This window comes from Caretta caretta, chromosome 8, assembly GCF_965140235.1.
Source record: "Caretta caretta isolate rCarCar2 chromosome 8, rCarCar1.hap1, whole genome shotgun sequence".
In the NCBI taxonomy this organism is placed as follows: Eukaryota; Metazoa; Chordata; order Testudines; family Cheloniidae; genus Caretta; species Caretta caretta.
In genome coordinates, this window is record NC_134213.1 from 17,647,849 (window position 1) to 17,666,911 (window position 19,063).

Here is a 19,063-nt window from a genome sequence, read left to right on the forward strand (position 1 = left end):
CAAATGCTTTAAACCGAAGGACTTATTTGCATGATGCCTGAGAGGAAATGTTTCTGGACTGAACTATTGACCATTTAGTTATAGTTTGCACTCCATGATTGTCAGTTTTGACTCTGAACACAAATACCAGATGACAGTCATCGCCTGCAATTGTACGGATGAGGTCAGGGCTCGTGACAAAGAATGTGCAGAGGGAACAAAACCATTACATATGTAAATAAGAGAGAGCCACTAACCTGCTTTAATTTATCTGCTGCAGCTAAATGCAGTACAGGCTGCAAAGCAAGATAATGCTCCCTGTTCTAGTGGAGATAGTGCCGAGTAGCATCTTGTCCTTTCTTGGAGTAGAACAATGATTACGAAGAACAAAACCCCTCCTGTAATTTGTTTGAAGAATTTTTGGTAAAACTGCTTCAAAGGATGTCTCTAGGGGCAAACAAAAATGGTACTTTCCCAGCTGTGCTGCAGTTTGGAGAGATGATGACCCCCCCCCCCCCCCGCTTCCTTATGGCCCTTGTTATTTACCACGGCACAGATTGTATTTCTCACAGGTCAATGGTGTGGGAACTGCTGTTTAGTTTGGGTATCAGAAGTGAATGTGGCTCAAGGAAAGAACAATTGCCATCTCTCTTTGTGCTAATGATACAATTACTATGAGACAGAAATAAATTAAAAAGGCTGTAACTGGAACCCGACAGATCAACATGCGGGAAGGTTTCAAGAACAGCTATGTTTACCTGTATCTCTGTATGCTTCTTGTCCTTTGAATTACTCCCTCCTCTCTAATGTTATGATCTCAGTACTCAGCAATAAGCTACTTTGGACAGGCTGATCTAAGGACAGCAACTGATGGAGGAAAGAATCATAAGAGGAAAGCGGGCAATTCCATCAGATGATCTAGTGCAGGGGGGTCCTAACTCTCTGGCCAGATCTGACAGGATTGATGTATTCATCTGACCCTTCTGTGACTTATTCAGCTTCTACAGACTGGCCTTTAAAAGAAAACCCTAATATCAAGATTTTGGAAATGGGGGCCTAGCGTTGAATTAACTAACTGCTAATTCTACCAGCTGAGGATCTGGCCCAATGGGAGCTGCTGAGAGCTCTGCAGTTTTGAAAATGAGACAACATATTTTAGGTGCCTAAGTATGGATTTAAGAGACTAACTTTAGGCATCCATTCCCCTGCCCCTCACACACACGAACAAAAGAATTTGCTGAATAATGCAGAAATCAAAGTGCCTATCCAGAAGATATTCCATTTAACCCCAAATGGATTTCTGAACTCAATAATCCAGATGTTGACATTTAGATGCACCTCTTTTGTTACAAACACTTTTATTTATATAAAAAAAACCCAACAAAAGCAAGTGTTTTTCTGTTCCATAACAAAATTTTTTATAGTTTTTATAGTTCCAAAACCAGAATTTTCAAAAAAATGCTGGAGACAGTTTGGCACGCATCTCACAATCAAATGCTCCTGAAAACCTCAGCCCTGGCCCTTATTATACTGATGTGAACTATCCAAAACTTGAGTTATTGCAGCACTGGCTTAACTTGCAAAGTAATTAAAGATAGGTAGGACAAAATGGAAAGTTAATGTCAAAACCAAGTTATGACATTTTAAAGTACATAATTTTTCCTATTATGCACACAATGTGTGTAATAGTGAGTGCAAATCAGGCAATTCTGCACACAGATGACCAAAGACACACAGTTACATGCAGTGTAGTTGTAGCCGTCAGTCCTAGGATCTTAAAGGGAGGTAATATCTTTCAAAAGTTTGTCTCCCTTACCAAGAGAAGTTGGTCCAATAGGACAGTGGTTCTCAACTAGGGATCCGGGACCTCCTGGGGGGCCGTGAGCAGGTTTCAGGGGGGCTGCCAAACAGGGCCAGCATTAGACTTGCTGGGGTCCAGGGTAGAAAGCTGAAGCCCCACTGCATGGGGCTGAAGCCCAGGGCCCTGAGCCCTGCCACCCGGAGATGAAGCCAAAACCTGAGCAATGTAGCTTCATGGGGGCCCCTGTGGCATGAGGCCCCAGGCAATTGCCTGGCATGCTACCCCCTAATGCTGGCCCTGACTTTTATATACAGAAAACCAGTTAATTGTGGCACAGTGGGTCGTGGAGTTTTTATAGCATGTTGGGAGGGTCTCAGAAAGAAAGATGTTGAGAACCCCTGCAATAGGAGATACTGCCTCGCCCAAATAAACATAGGGCAGAAATATCACTAGTTCTAAAAGTGCCCCACATCATTTTCCCCCAGTGATGCTGAATGAATGCATGATGAACTTTGCCCTCTTCATACCCTTGACCTTTTTGAAAATCTCCCCACTACAATCTAGTGAATGAATTGGCGGATCAAAAAGAGTTTGAAGCTTTAACTTCGTATCGCTAGCCCATGGAAAATAATTAAACATACAATTGGGTCTTTTTGCACAATGAGTTTGGCACCTTGGTCTAATGATTAACAGGCAGGACTGCGAGTCAGAAGATTTGGGAATTAAAGCAATCTCTGTCACTTACCATGTGAATTTGGGCAACTCCTGTCAGCAGTCTCTGCCTTAGTTTCCCTGTGCATAAAGTTGGGCTAATCATACTCACCTACCTCTGTTAGTAACAGTCAGGCTTAATTTATTAACATTTGTAAAACACTGAGATTCTCAGATTGAAGGTACAATGTAGTATCAGCAAACAGTGCATTCTCAACACATACAAACTAATATGTGTATACTAGATAAACTGCAAAATATTAAGGTATTACCCATTCTAAGCACTGAATTTTATATTTGACACTGCAACATCTTGACTCAATTCTCTGATAAATTAACTAATTGCATAATTGCAGTTCTCTAGATTTTCTTGTTCTTTCATTTCTCTCCTTCTAAGTGCTTGGTAGCTGAAAGGTGTAAAGAAAATTATCCGTAAAAAATTAGATACCACTCTGGACCCAAACAGGTCAGGGCAGGGTCAGGGCTGGAATAGAACCTATAGCTTCAGCCCATTACAGGGCTGTATATTAGGAAGAAACAAAGGACTCACCCAGTTTCTTCTGATGGCTACAAGTCCAGAGTTCACAGACATTGAATTCAAAAGATCACCAAAGACATAAAAGACATACTGCTTTGTAAAGTCATTTCCACCAATGTTATATGGCACTGTCATTCCATTTTTGTAGTGCAGAATGTACTTTGTATTCCAGGAGCAACAGCAATGACACTGACAGCAGCAGAAACAGTTCAAACTGTGCAGTTAAGCTCATTTAGGCCATTTAAACTTACATTTCTAATGGCCCTTCACTACTTTCAGTTTCTTTTCTTCCTTTGGGTTTTTTTCTCCCCTCTACAATTGACTACATTTTGAAACTGTTAAATTATACTCAGTAACCCAAGAATAATTGAGGGCAACAGGTAACAGCTTATTACCATAGGAATGTGGATACTGTGGGTAGCACTGATTATAATTCAGAAACATTTCAAGCAGTGCATTGGGTTGTGTCACTTAATGCTGAAATGGATAGCTCAGTCTTCAGAAAACAGAAAAGGAGGTACAGCCGTTTTTCTTCTTCTTTCACTTCTGTGCAAGCTAATTATTTTTATTCACTCATAACAGAGCTCAATATAACCTGAAATACACTGGTTGTTTTATCTAATTCCAACCTTCTTCTGATTCAGCTTCTATGCCAGCAGGTGCTAAACGTTTAAATTATTGATAGGTTGTCAGTCTCATACAGAGATGAGTTTTCCATACCATCTCAGTTTTTTCTTTGAGAAGGTACTGCCACTCTTAATTGAAAAGAAAATCTATACATTATAAAAATGAAAAAAAAAACATTCTGCTCTAAAAAATAAATAGTATGAAACAGATAGAATGTCTTATCCTTTCTGATGCCATATTAAACAGACTGACACAAGCAAACTTAAGAACATAGTAAGTTAATTTATTCATCAGAATGAGAACAGCCATCAAATAAAAAAAACTCTTAAACTAAGAGATTGCAAGTGTAACGGCAAACCTGGAATGACAATGAAGTGCCCATAAGGTATTGCTGAAATATCTAATATATTGCAGTGTTTTCTGTCTTTCCCATCCTGGCTACTGAAATTAGAAAGGAAATGTATTCAGAAGTGTTGGATTCTAATCCAATCGAAACCAACTCATCACTGAATCTTAGTATATTCAAACTTTTGAAACAATATGTAACCGGAGGAGTTCTTCATGTATTAGAACCTACTGTGTGAGCTGAGAGGGCCCAGTGCTTCACAGGTTTAATAACAGGAATTATAAAGCATATGGATTGTTCAGAAGAACATCCAATAGACTGTTTCATAATAACTGTATATATAAACTTTAGTTCCAATTTTTCATTTTTTTCAATTTTTCATTTTGTCAATTTTTCATCAACATGGTATCTGGTATTTGGTATCTACAAAATTAGGCCTGGATCCTGCAAATAAATATGCCTGCCCTTAAATTTACTCATAATGGTAGCTCCAATAAATTCAAGGAGGCTACTCATGTGCTTAAAATCGAGCACATATATAAGTATTTCCAGGTTAGGGGCTTTACATACCTGATCAAAGAGTGTGAAGAGATGTATTCTCCATCTCTCTCTTCTACATACTCATACTGTGGTGATGGATAGCATTGCAAGAAGATTAGATAAATAGATAGATCTATACCAACTGAGCATGCTTGTTTTTCTTTGTTTTAAAAATATATAAAATCTCTGAATAGTCTGATTACAGTGTGTGTGAGTAATTTATAAACTAATTTTGAAAAGCAGGGACTGGGGGTTATAATAATCAGAAATCAAAAGTAATTAGAAGTTTCTGATGGTGTTACATGTAAGCAAAACAATGTTTTAAAATGTGAAACAGTCTTGCCCAGATTATCTGCATTGCATCTCCTCTAATGGTAAAAGGGATTTGACGGGAATCACTTCACACTTGTTAAGGTCCAAATTCTGATCGAACTTGCCACAGTGTGAATCAGGTATAGCCACAGTGAAGTCAGTGGTGCTATGCTGATACAAAACCAGCCTAAATGAGAGCAGAATCAATCATGATATGAATAGTAATGGCCACAAATAGAACTCTAAGGGCACGTCTACACAGCCTGCAGCAGTGAACATGTCAGCAGATTCAGGCTCGCTCTATCGTGCTAAAAACCAGCTGTGTGGACACTGAGGCTTGGGTTGGAGCTTGGGCTCTGAAGCCTTGGGAGTGGGGTGGGCTTCAGAGCCACTGGTCCAACCCAAGTTCCAACTTCATATCACTGTCTACACAGCTATTTTCAGTACAGTAGCATGAGCCCAAGTCTATCGATCTGGGATGGGAGGCTTGCTACTGCAGGCTGTGTAGCCATACCCATAAGAAACAAATATAGGAACAAATGCCCAGCCCAGCCTTAACCGGGCTTCATGGAAAAGGGCTCAATCCTGCAAACACTTAGTCACATGACTAACACTCTCTGTGTGGCTACTCCCATTGCAGTAAGTGTTTGCCAGATCAGGCATATAGAATTTAGTATGGAGTGAACCCCGTCAGGTTCAATAGGAATGTAATAGAAGTCTAAAGAATTTAATCTAAACACTTATAGACTGCAGTAGAAAATGATCTCCTTCCAGAGATTTCTTTGAACCATCATATGGAATTCTATAGCAGGAATATAATCTTATAATAAACTGTATTTGGTGAATCAATAAAATCTACAGAAAATCTGTCATCTTCTATTAAGTTCCACAGAATTTTTCCAAAAGTGTGCAAACAGTGAGTTTGTAAATGGAGATCAGCTTTTTAGATGCATTATGTTTTAATGCAAATGCCCTTCCGAATAAAAAATGGTGGGAAACAAAAATAGATTTTCTGTCGTAGATGGAATTGTTTTTTAAACTGAATGAATTCCAAACTTTTTCATGAAGCATCATCTGCTTTTTAACTATATATTATGGACATCAGTGAGGCTCAGTGAAAATCAATAGAGTTTGTCAATGAGTAAAATATTAAAACTAATTATCTGACCTATTTCTTATTTAGCTATTGATTCCTTTATTTTTTCCCCACAACAAACATCAACTTCCTGCAGCAACCTATACTGTAGTTAAAAGATCTTGTACCCACTGCCCCATAGTCCAAGTTATTGGACTGGGCTAGGATTCAAGCTAAATGCTTCAGATTAAGCTGCCTAGGGTAAAATCTGCTATGTGCTTCTATTTTTCAAATTGGTTTGCTTTTGTTTTTAAACCAATAGGAGCTTTGTTTTGAATATGTGATGTACTGTATGATTCTAAGTAATCTCAACAATCAGGTACTAGTCAAATTGAGCACCCAAAATTAGATTAAATTTTTGGCCTTAATCTCTGTGTGTCTCCATTCCCCATCTGAAAAATGGGGCTAATAATATCTCCTCATCTCACTGGGGTATTGTGAAAATAAATTCACTGATGTTTGTGAAGCACTCGGATATTATACTGATGAATGCCATAGAAAAGCCCATGAGGAAATTAAAAATTCTGAATTCTAGTCAGGTTTTGAGTAGTGAGCTGTAACTAAGGCATGGGAGTCACATTGGACAATGAGGATTAAAAAATATTCAGTATCTGTTCATTAACTGAGCACCATTCATTCTGTCCACTGAAAAAGGCAGGGGTCCTGTGGAAAAATAATATGTAATTAAAGCCAGCATCATAATATTAAACCCAGCATCATAAGTCATATGCACAAGGAGGCCTAATTAAGGTTGCACAGGCAAATTTACCTCTGGCATTTCCTAACTTTTGAGTGTTTAATTTTACAACTCTAGTGTTAAATACACACACACCGACCAACCAAAAACACCGAAACCATAAATAACCCCTCCCACCCAATGCTCTCTTTTATTCAGTTTGAATCCATCCCAGCTTTAGCTGGATGACCAGAGTCTGGAACATATAGGCATTTCACATCTTCCTTTCTGCTTTCTGACAAAAAAAAAATCTATAAATATATCCAAGAGTTTTTCAGGACAAATGTTTCAGTGATCTTTCTCCTAAATAAAAAATAATTTGTACCAATATCTGATGTGTTATTACACAATAAAAATATACTGTGAACAGGTGAAAGTGTTTAGTAAATCAGCACAAATCAATTTCAGATTCAATCTCCTAAAGGTTATTACAAATAAACTAGGGGTTGTTTTAAAGAAAGTAAAATACATTGATGCTAAAGGCCAAAATCTATTTTTATTTACACTGGTGTAAGTCTGGATAACTCTAAGCTTCCGCTGAGTTATGTGGATATAAATCTGTGTAACTGAGACCAGAATTTTGCCCTCACTGTGCTTTTACATGACTTTTAAGCACTGTGGTTATTTTTTTAAAATCAATTGAAGCAAGGCACCATGGACAGTTCCAAAATCTCCCAGCTCCATGGACAGCAGCTTTAGATCTTATTTAGAACCATTTATTACGCCCTTTTAAAAGTTTTGTCTGCCTTTTTTTATTACATTAGAAATACCATACCCTAACTTCCCTATTTCAGCTAGAGGATGTTGCAAGTGTTTGGAAGACTAGAAAAGTGATGTCACAGAAGGCCAAAATAGGAGCTATAGATCTCCGTCTTCAAATGACTAGTGAGAGTGTTTGGATTCTAAGGGCACAAAAAGTTTTTTCCAATGCATGTCATCTTGAAACCAAGATATCTACAGATGAAAGATGGTTTATTGGTTAGAGCACTGTTTGGGAGTTAGTGATTTAATGCCCTGATCAACCACAGACCTCCTGTTTGACTTTGGGCAAGTCTCTGTTTCCCATCTGTAAGAAATGGGGATATTAATACTTTGCCACTTTAAAGGGTTGTTGTGAAGATAAATACAGTAAAGACTGTGAGATGCTCAGATACTATGGTAACGATATGAGTACCTTTGATAGATAGTGTAGTCTTAGGCCCTTTTGAAAATTTTACTCTAAGTGACTTAGGTGTCTACGTCCCATTTTCAAAAGTGACTTAGGCACCTAGGGCCAGATTTTTAAAACACAGACATTTTTGAAAATTCTATCCCTTAGACTCAATAGCTCTTCCACCTTAAGTGTCTCCAACAAGGTCTTCCAAACATTGGCAGTGTCAAATAACCTATCTAGCAAGTATTCAGAGATTCTATAACTCTTGCTAATTCCTCTTCTTCCTTCAGATCCTTTTCACCTCCAATATCATAAGCCCCCTCTCCAAGCAGCAGGTCATGAACCCTCAAAATGCCTATTTCACTGAATATCAATATTTTAATTAAACTGGTGCCTTGACACTCAAAATGTCTATCATGTTGGACATCATTCTGTTAATTAAAAACCTGAAGGAGACTCATCACAGAGTCAGACAATGTCAGCTTGTTCTTTCAAAGCACCATTGTGAGAGTAAAGAGCAACACTGCAAGCTTCCATCATCTGGGTGCCAGCAGTTATCATGAAACTCAGCTCTGGAGTTTATTGCAGCTAAGCAGTGACTTGAAAAATTAGCTGCATTAAAATACATAACCTTTATCACTTAATTGCAGTCCATTAAATAAGCAGACTTATCTGAGTTCAGATTCTGTGTGTCCATTCTATTATGGATGAAGCAGAATTGCAGGAGACAGTCATTACGAAGTTTTGTCTATCATATCCCCCTCACACAGCATGATGAAATGTTTTTGTGTGTGTGTTTTCCACTAGCAGAGGGTTAGACATATTTAGTGCCATTCCCTCCCCCCCCTCCCAGAAATACTGTTTTATTGAAACCACCATTTTAAAAGGAGGAAAATGTCCATTTGGATGAAAACCTTAGTTTTCCCATGGGAAATTTCAAATCAAAAATTTTCATTTGAAATTGACTTTTTGAAATAAAAACAAAACATTTTGTTTTCTTTCAATTTTAAATGTCATTTAATTTAAGATAGGGTTCAAAATACAACTTAACATGACATTTTAAGTTGAAATGACCATCTGACATTAATCAGATCTTTTAGATTAAACTTAAAATGTCATTTCATTTCATTTTTTCTTAAAAGGTGAAATGAAATAACATTTTAAGTCAAAACAAAACCAAAACATTCATTTTGAATCAGGTCAGAATGGATCACTGGGAAATTGAAGTTTTTCAACTGTCCAAATAGTTTTTGTTCAAAAATTCTCATGGAATTTTTTTTCCCCCAATCAGCACTCCTGAGTGCTAACTCACATAGGAAGAATGTATTACATTTGTATGCAGGTTAATAGTACAATGAAATCTCATGTGTGCTTGCATGAGTGTGTATAATACGATCGTCTACTGGATGAAGAGTGAACTGCTGAACTGTGTATTCTCACTGGTCAAGAAGTGGGGGGAAAGATAAACACTTTGCTGATTTATTTTCCTTTTTTATCATCATAAAATTTTGACAAAAGTTTTCCTTGAAATCTCAAAGTTCATAAGATTTTGATTTGCTCTAGATCAGGAGTTCTCAAACTGGGGGTCATGAAGTTATTATGTGGGGGGGTCGTGAGCTGTCAGCCTCCACCCCCAAACCCTGCTTTGCCTCCAGCATTTATAATAGTGTTAAATATAAAAAAGTGTTTTTAATGTATAAGGGGGGGTCACACACATAGGCTTGCTGTGTGAAAAGGGTCACCAATACAAAAGTTTGAGAACTGCTGCTCTAGATATAGGCCCAATACCGTAAATAGCTAATGGAAATTTTTCGTTAGCTCAGGTATTAGGGGCCTCTAGTCTTGAAGCACGTGCATCTGTGCTCTATCCCTTCTGTCACCATGAAATGCTGAATGGCCACAGTGTCTGTGAAGTCCAAAGTAGAGACAGATTTATTACGCTAACGCTATTTAGAACTACAGAGATTAAATCTTTTTGAAATTAACCTCTGAGACTTGTCTACCTCAAATGAGTCCTAATCAGAGATGGGCCAGAAGCATGAAGTTCACCCATATGTCACAAGAATATATGTCACTGCCACATGAGTAGCACACATTCTATTATAGATTGGACTTACATATGGATTAATATTAAAATGCCCCTTCTGTATAATAAAGAGTACACATGTGTGTATGGGGCATATTACACATAAGAAACACACATGTGTTTCCTCTCCGCAGGTCTAGGTCCAATTGTCATCTGCACCTCTCTAATGTGCAATGAGGTTGGATTCAGTGTTCATGGTCAGACCCTTTTCCAGTTCTGATACACTTTCATCTTCATAGACAAGGCTCTCCCTGTCTCATGAGACCTAAACTGTGTAACCTTTCTGTTCTACTACCGTAGACATTTTCATGCATTTCCTGGAAGGAGAAGAAGAAGAATCAGAAAATTCCACAATCTGGAACTATTTGGCTAGATTCCGGTAGAACATTCTCTCTTCTGTAGTTCACAGGAGGGATCTGTGGAATGTCTGCAGAGTCAGAGTCAGAGTCAGCCTGCCCCTGTGAAACCACCCTTCTGATAAAAATACCAATTCAGGGCTAATTTGTGCCCTTAGCCACAGCCTGACCAAAGGGTGGTGCATAAAATAAACCAACCCAGAAGGTTTTGTGCCTTAAAGACACAACTATGAGGCCCATTTTCCTCCCCACTTCCCCCTTGGTCTGAGAGTTGGAGGTGTACTGATTTGCTTCTGACCTACACTAGCAGCAAACTGTGACATCCTTGCAATGGTTCAGCTCACTGTTAGCTTTATCCATCCTACTCACTTGCTCTGGGTTGGTGCTGGTGGGCAAGGGGGGAGGAAATGGATATGTAGTGCTCCTTACTCCTATACACTGAGAGCCTATGTCTGGGTAACCCATGTAGGGTGGTAAGGGTTTTTTTATTCCCCCTTTAATCTCCTGCATCAACATATAGTCCAAATCACAGCCCTGCTCTCCGTGATGTAACACTAACAAAATATTTTCCACTACGTAATTAATGTTACTCTAAACACTGTGATGATCAGTTTAAAAAGAAGCCTGATTCTTATGTCATAATATGTGAATAATTTGAATACAGGGCATCTACAGAAAAAGCAAGTGGACCGGGAGAGAGACTTTTAAATCAAAGTAGCTTGTGCATCAGTTTTACAATTTCTCCATGAAATGCTGGTTTAGAGGGAACTATCTCAAGCTAAAAATAATAGAGGCAGTCCTTTCTGGCTGTATAATTTGCTAAGGACCTCATTTCATTCAGAACTAAGAACCACGATTCCCTATACCTCTCTCATTACGAGATGTATGCACTTTTAGTTAACTGTCCCCATGAAACTGGCAAACCTTGTTTTTGCCATAGGGACTTAGTTGCTATTTTTTCCCCTTTTTCAAATTCTTTATGAAATACAACAAGTGCAAATCCCTCCTAGATGACAAAATGTACTAGAGGGAATCGGGGGTGCATCAGCCAGAAATTCAGATGCATTGAAAACTGTTGACCCCTTCAGAAGTTAGAACAAGATTACCCCTTGTTTTCTCCTGTAAAAAGCCTTGAAATAACCTATTCTCACTCCTCAAAAGATAACTGCATAGCATGCTCACTAATGGTTATGGGCTGGGGCTATTTCACAACACTCCCTCATCTCACAGATGTGGGACCACAGTCAAGAGAAAACTTACTGGTAAAGCTATGCAAACAATGAATTTTTTCATTCACTGGCAATATCAAAAAGTTTTAAAAAGAATGTTTTGGATCAGGCCAAACCCCAAAATTCTCAACATTTTTAGAGAATCGAAAAGTCAGAACCAAACATGCATACAAAAGTTTTGTTTTAATAAAACTGAAATGTTTCATTTTGACTTTAACCATTTTTTTAAATGTTCCTGAATTTTTTTAAAAACAAATTTGAAATGAAAAGTCATGTCAAATAAAAAAATCAAAATATTTTGTTTCCAAAATTTGGAAACTAAACATTTCATTTAAAAACTTTTTTTTCCTAAACAAACAATTCAGCAAAACCGTTTTGGCATCAGTGAATGGATTTTTCACCCTCCAAAAGTTTTGTTAACATTTTTTTGCCCAGCTCTGCTCACAGGTCAAATTCTACTCCCAGTTACATCTGTGGAACTAGTGTATCATCTTCATAAGGGCAAATTAATGTGTAACCAGAGCAGAATTGCGGCCCTGTAGTTACTGAAAATATCTTCAAATATTAAAATTAGTGAATTTAAAAACACAGAGTGAAAGCCATTGGGAGAAATGGGTTAAGGAAAGTCAGTCTCTGGTTGTTCATTTTCTGTTAATGTTCTATTGCTTTTATTCTTCTTGTGTTTTTGCTCTTGACTTTCACTATATTTAATGGGGAGGGAGTGATAACCATTGCTACAATATTCTGATTTACCTAGTGGCAGAATAGTTATATGTTCAGGAAAGATGCGTTAATAGAATATTACCTTAGATTTTTCAAATTTATTGAACATCTTCCAATACTTTAAGTGTTATTAAAATATTATTTATGTTAATATTCATGGTGATTTACGTAAATTTTGGGGAAAAATTAGTTATGGAACACAGTTTTATTTATTGTTCACCTTTTATGGTGTTTATTTACTTTTTGCTTTTCATTTATTTTAGATAGTGAAAATGAACTAAGTAATTTTATTTTGTTTATATTCAATTTTCATTTTCCAGTTCTCATGCAATTAATACAATGCTGTTATATTTGAATTTCCAACACTCTGAGGAGATGTTTAAATCTCCCAAAAACTGATTCAGGGATTTTTTTTGTACATCTCATTTACAGTTATTTTTGGTTTTGTAAACAATCTGCCTAATAATTTTGGTTCTGGTTTAACCTATTTTAAAATGTTTTTATGCAGCAAAATCGTGTGTGTGTATGCATATATGTATTAACCAGAACCTAAATTATTTTGCACTTATAGAGACATTGTCAACCAATCTAGCACAGAACCCATGATCAATTCCTTATACATTATCGTTTTTAAAAGTCCAGTTTGTTTACAGATTTTTTTTGTCAGATTAAGATCTACTTCTCCATGGAAACTGATTATCTAGACATATGATGTGAATAAAAAAACAAGGAAAGAAAACACTGTGACAAATGTTTCAGCTGAATGCCTTTGATGTCAAAAACACACAAATAGGTATTAAGATAAAACCTTGTCTACAGAATTTTGTTTCTGTAGTTTTAGGTCCCTGATCACCAGCTAATCCTTGGTATTTCTGAGAGGTTTCCAAGGGGTGTACATATATTTAAAATTAAAGAGGAATTTGGCAAATGTATTCTTGTAAACTCGGGAGTCAGGAAATACTGACCTCTGCTATGTGACAGGGTGTTGTTATTTATAACTCTGATCTGTGTCCTATGTTATGGTTAGGACACAAAGACCAATCTCTTCCCAGCACCTGACCACATTTCACACACTCAAAAATGCAGATTTAAGGATTTGTTCCCAATGAGTTCATGGGAAAACTCTTTTGTGAGCCTCTAACTTTATACAGTGAGTAAAGTGGAGATTCTGAGATATCAACAAGGATACTCACCGGACTGAAGAGATATCAATAAAGGCCTAATTCTGACATCTTTGCTCATGCTGAGTTTTTTACCTTAACCCATAGGGAATCCCACTGATCTCTTACATAGTGAGATGCTATTTTACGTGGCTTAGGATGGCAGTATCACGCTCTAAATGAACAATAATCTACTAAATCCATATAAAAAAGCCAACGAAATACAGGATGAAATCTTGGCCACATTGAAGGCAGTGGGAGTTTTGCCACTGACTTCAGTGGGGCCCGGATTTCATCCACAAACTATAACATGCACATTAATTACAGTGTACAAAATAAATCTCGAAAAGCCAGCGGTGCATTGTAAGTTGCCATTATTATTATTAATCAAAATTCTAAAGCCCTCATAAAAAAATCAGTGGGTTCCTTGTGGAGAAAGGTACTTATCGGAGGACAAAGCAAGGATATAGCCCCCTCTTTCACCAGGATTCCATCAGAGGGTACCTTGCAACAAACCTTTTCCTTGGCTGAATTTTCAAATGCACTACTAACCCTTTCCCCAGATGTGTACAGGAAAATGGAGAACATGCTGATGCAGAATTAAGAATAGGTCTAGCAATTAACTCACCTAGCAAAAGCCTCTGTGGAAAAGAATTCTATTTTTAAATCATTAATCATAAACATACACATTAGAGTTGGTTAGGGTTTCTGTGAGGCAGGGAGCTTAGTTTTGCACAAAAACTGGAAAAATATAGTTTTTTTTCCCATTTAATTGTAAAGCTATTTTCGTGTGTGTGTGTGTGTGAGACAGTTGGTTGAATATATATATATAAAACATATATTCAACCAATTGTCACACACACATACTCTCTCTATATAAATATATTATATACATATACACATGACACAGCAAAAAGATGCAGTTTCTTCCTGAATGTGCAGCTCTTAGAGTATGATGAATCATGGGAGGAGGGAGGAAGAAACTCCCTTCAAAGAGATATGGTCCTTTGATTTATATTGTATGGTTATATAGCTCTCCTCATCTGCTGAAGATAAATTATTTAAACAAATTTTAAGAACATGCATGACACATCCATATACATATTAGAGCTGGCCTCTAATGTTCTCTCTCTCTAAAATCCAGTTTGCATAGCTTATAGTGCCTGATGCCCAGTGGTGTTTCTAAAGTGAGTGGCATCACTTTACTGAAAATGGAACACTGTTCCTATTGGCCCAATACTTAACTCTGCTAAAGATGCAACTTTGTGGAAATCCACTTGACTTGTCTCCTACCCAAGATGCTAAACTTGAGGTCAGCCCAAAGCTTTTGACAAAAATTGTCACTTTATAACTTTTTACAATGGGTTAATGAGAATCAAGTGCTGTGGGTTTTATACTTCATAAAATCTCACTTAAAAGGACGGTAACAAAAAGCTTAATGGCAACAGAATAGGAAATAAGAACTAAAAAGCTGGGGACAGCATAAATGAAGAAGAAAAGACCAGGAAGGTGGGGTGTGTGAGAGGTGAGAGAGCAGTCCAAGTAATTTCTGCATTCCATGTTATTTTGATTATTATTTAATATTTACATTACAGCAATACTTAGGAGCACCAATAAAAATGGGGCCACATTTCGCTAGACACTATAAAAAGACACAGTTCCCTGCTGAATGATATGTTTGTGTTTATACAGAACCTTCTCATATGTGTAACAGCCTTTAATTAAGGCTCATAGAAACCCAGGGAGGGAGGTATTATCTCTCATTTTACTGATGGGAAAGTGAGGCATGAGGAGGTGAAGTGACTGTCCAAAGGCACACAGCTAGCAGCAGAGCTGGCCATGGAATCCAGAGCTAAGATTTTAAAGATTTACAAAACTGGATAGCTAAATTTAGGCACCTATATCTGTATTTAGGCATCTAAATAAATGGCCTGATTTTCAAAAGTGCCGAACTGCTATTGAAATGAGATTGGGTGGATGCTCAGAATTTAAAAAATCATTCTACTAATTTTGGTGCCTAAACATGGGCTTTAGAGCCTAATCAAACTTGTTGAATTTTCCTGTAAAAAAGTTTTGGGTTTTTTTAAATGGCCTTTTTTCAAAACCTAAACGTTTCACAAAAAGTCACTGACCTTATCAGAATATTCTGATTTTTGTGACATTTTCAAAAAGACATTTTTAATTGATATTACAATTGGGAATTAATCCAAATTTTTATTAAAATTATTTTCAATATTAAGAAAACATGGGTTTTGGTAAGCAAAATATATTGATCATGGTTTAATAAATTATTTCAATTACAATTCCGGTAAAGAATGTATTCAAATATCCATAACATGCTACAGAAAAATGGAGAATCGCTCCACTTCGAAGCCAGTGAAAGGAAAACACCTTCAACATTTTTTGACATTTTTCACAAAATTCTTTCCCTGTTTTTTGTCCAGCTCTAGAACTCAAGTTTAGGTACCTGAGCTGCAATTTTCAAAGTAGCCTTACGGAATTAGGCAATCAGGTATTCTGCTCCCAGTGTTGTACTCTAACCTCTAGACAACAACTCTTCTCTCTTGAGACCTAGGTTTTTCTGCTATAACTAGATAATAGACATCAGATGCATGGCTGTACTCAGAATGCCTATCATTAATATTAAAGAGGTTACTCATAAATACTGGTGTAAATAAACAGTAGCTCCAGGGAAGCCAGTGGACTTACTCTGGATTCATGTAGGTGTAACAGAGCACAATGTGGTCTTCCATTAATATTTACAGTCATCTATTACTATTCTGCTGTCAAAATCAATTGTCATCAGACCTTTAAAGGTCTATATTCCCAACAGTGTACCGCGGTGTTTGTGAGTTTATTATGAGCAGATTATACTTGCTGGGACTGAAACTGTGTGACCTTTGAATCTAAAAGCAATTATTCTATTTCTTGAGTTAACTTAAATCTCCACTCTCTACCAATCTTACTTGAGAGTGGCAATAACCACATTAACTCCCTCCCTAATTCTGATCTCAATTACTCTGATATAAATCAGGGGTATCTCCAGTAAAACCATGGGGCTTGATTTTCCTTTCACGGCAGTTTTACAGTGGTGTCACTATGATGACTTCATTGGAGTTGCTCCTGACTTATGCTGGTGTCAATGAGTGGAGAATGAGGCCCAGTTAAAACCAGCACTATAAGATCAGAATTAGGCCCCAAAACTTTATCTCTGACCAGAGCTTGGAAGATTTTTTTCCCATTTCTTTCTTTTAAATAATTTGTGGGTCTATTACTTCGTAGTGATGTTTGGGGAACTTTGAGGACCTTGCAAGGAAATCTGTAAACTCCAACATTAACAAACAGAAAAATCAATTTCATTAATGCAGTAGGGCTTTTTTCCCATTTTATTTAGGTGAAAAATGTTTGCACATGAAGCATGGTCTTTGGAGATTTATTAATCTCCTTATCCATGAGGCACAAATAGTTAGAACTTTCCATTGGGTGCTGAAGACATACTATGATGGACACTATCATTAAGCCTCAGGCCAACAGCCTTTTCTGTGAGGTAGGCAGTTTTAATTGTTAATAAGCCATTGTCTGGCCATGCTGAAAGAAAGGCAGAAGGCAATAGATGTGGTTTAATTAGGCCACAACTTAATACACTTAAAATAACAGAGTGCCTAGCAATAAATTGTACAGTGCAGGTCATCATCATTTCCTTAATCATTTCCACATCATCCCCAACCTGGTCCCAGGCATCTCATAGCTGGGACCCCTCTGTCCCTCCCTTTTATGCGGGCTAAGGGGGGTGACAAGAAGAGGAGGGTTGACTCCCCACTGTACCAGTTGTAGGAGCCCCAAACCCCTCTTCCTCAGATCCCTTAAGGGAGGCTTTTGTTTAATGCTTTTTCGAATCCATTTTATCCTATAACCATACCCTTTTCAGAATGAATAATTGCACTGGACATCACATCTGCCACAGGTTTTATGTACTAAGACCAGTACCAGGTTTACAATGGTGCCAATGGTGCCTTTGCGCTGGACCCACAGTCAGAAGGGGCCCATTATGTCCGGTTGAAAAGCAGACCTGGTTGTGTTCGGTCAGCAGTGCTGACTGGACACTAGAAGTCTGCTTATAGGAGTAACCGCGATCGGCCTCCCTGCTAGGAGGACAGGAAGAGCAGCTGCTGCTGCCCGGAGGAGCTGCAGCTCAGCGGGAGACAGAGAGAACTGACTCCCAAGGACCCAGCTCCAGTGGAGAGAGGTAGGTATCGGCTCCGCACTGCCCCGGAGCAGAGGGTGGGGGGAGATCCTGTCTGCTTTTTATTTTATTTTGGTTTTGCACCATAAAAAGATAAACAAAAGAAATAGCTTTTTCAAGTCACCTCATACAAATAGTATAGTGCCATCTCTTTATCGTGAAAATGTAACTTACAAATGTAGATTTTTTTGTTTCATAACTGCACTCAAAAAGAAAACAAAGTCCCCCCAGTCCTACTTCTTGGTCATCCAATTTCTAAGAGAAACAAGTTTGTTTACATTTATGAGAGATAATGCTGCGTGCTTCTTATTTACAATGTCACCTGCAAGTGAGACCAATCATTCACATGGCTCTGTTGTAGCCAGTGTTGCAAGGTATTTATGTGCCAGATATGCTAAACATTTGTACACCACTTCATGCTTCCACTTGTACATTGCATATTTTTAAATCTTCTTTCCATGTTAATATTTGTAATAAAAATAATAATATAAAGTGAGCATCATACACTTTGAACTCTGTGTTGTAATTGAAATCAATATATATTTGAAAATGTAGAAAAACATCCACAATATTTATAAAATAATTAAATTGACATTCTAATATTATTTAAGTGTGATTAAAACTGTGATTAATTACGATTATTTTTTTTAGTTGTTTGACAGCCCTACTTAGCCAGTTTTTAATCTATTACATGTGTGCCATATTAATTTCATACCATTCTAAAATGTCATGCGGTACCAACTCAAATGCCTTATAGAAGTCTAAGTATATCATGTCAACACTATTACCATTATCAACCAAATTTATGATCTCATTAAAAAAAAAGATATCAACTTAGTTTGGCAGGATTTATTTTCCACAAACCCATGGGCTCCTTCATCAGACTACATCCCCCTGATACACCATGGACTTCCATTTTGGTGAAGGGAGGCAGTGTGTGATGGGAGTCCCATGGGCACGGTGAATTACAGGAGATGATATGGCTTGGGAGCCTGGTCCATAGAGGAAAATGCAAACATAAAGCAACCGAACTACAATTCCCATGCACTATGCCAGTATATCTAAATGGAAATATTTTGTTTTTTGTCCCTAAAACTGAAAACTTCTGTTTTCAGGCATTTGTTGTTGTTGTTTTCTAAAAAACTCCACAACCAGCCAACCAACCAATCAATCAACCAACAATTACAACAACATTTTCCATAGAAAGCAGATTTTCAAGAACAATTTAATTTAACTGAAAACTCAATTTCCCATCAAAAACAGTTGAGATGGAAAATTTTTGATCAGCCCAAGTAATTCACGGTGTGAAAGATGTGGTGAGATGGTGAATTTAGCGCTAACAAAAAGTATCCCATAACAATAAATAGAAACAGACATATCAGTCCAAT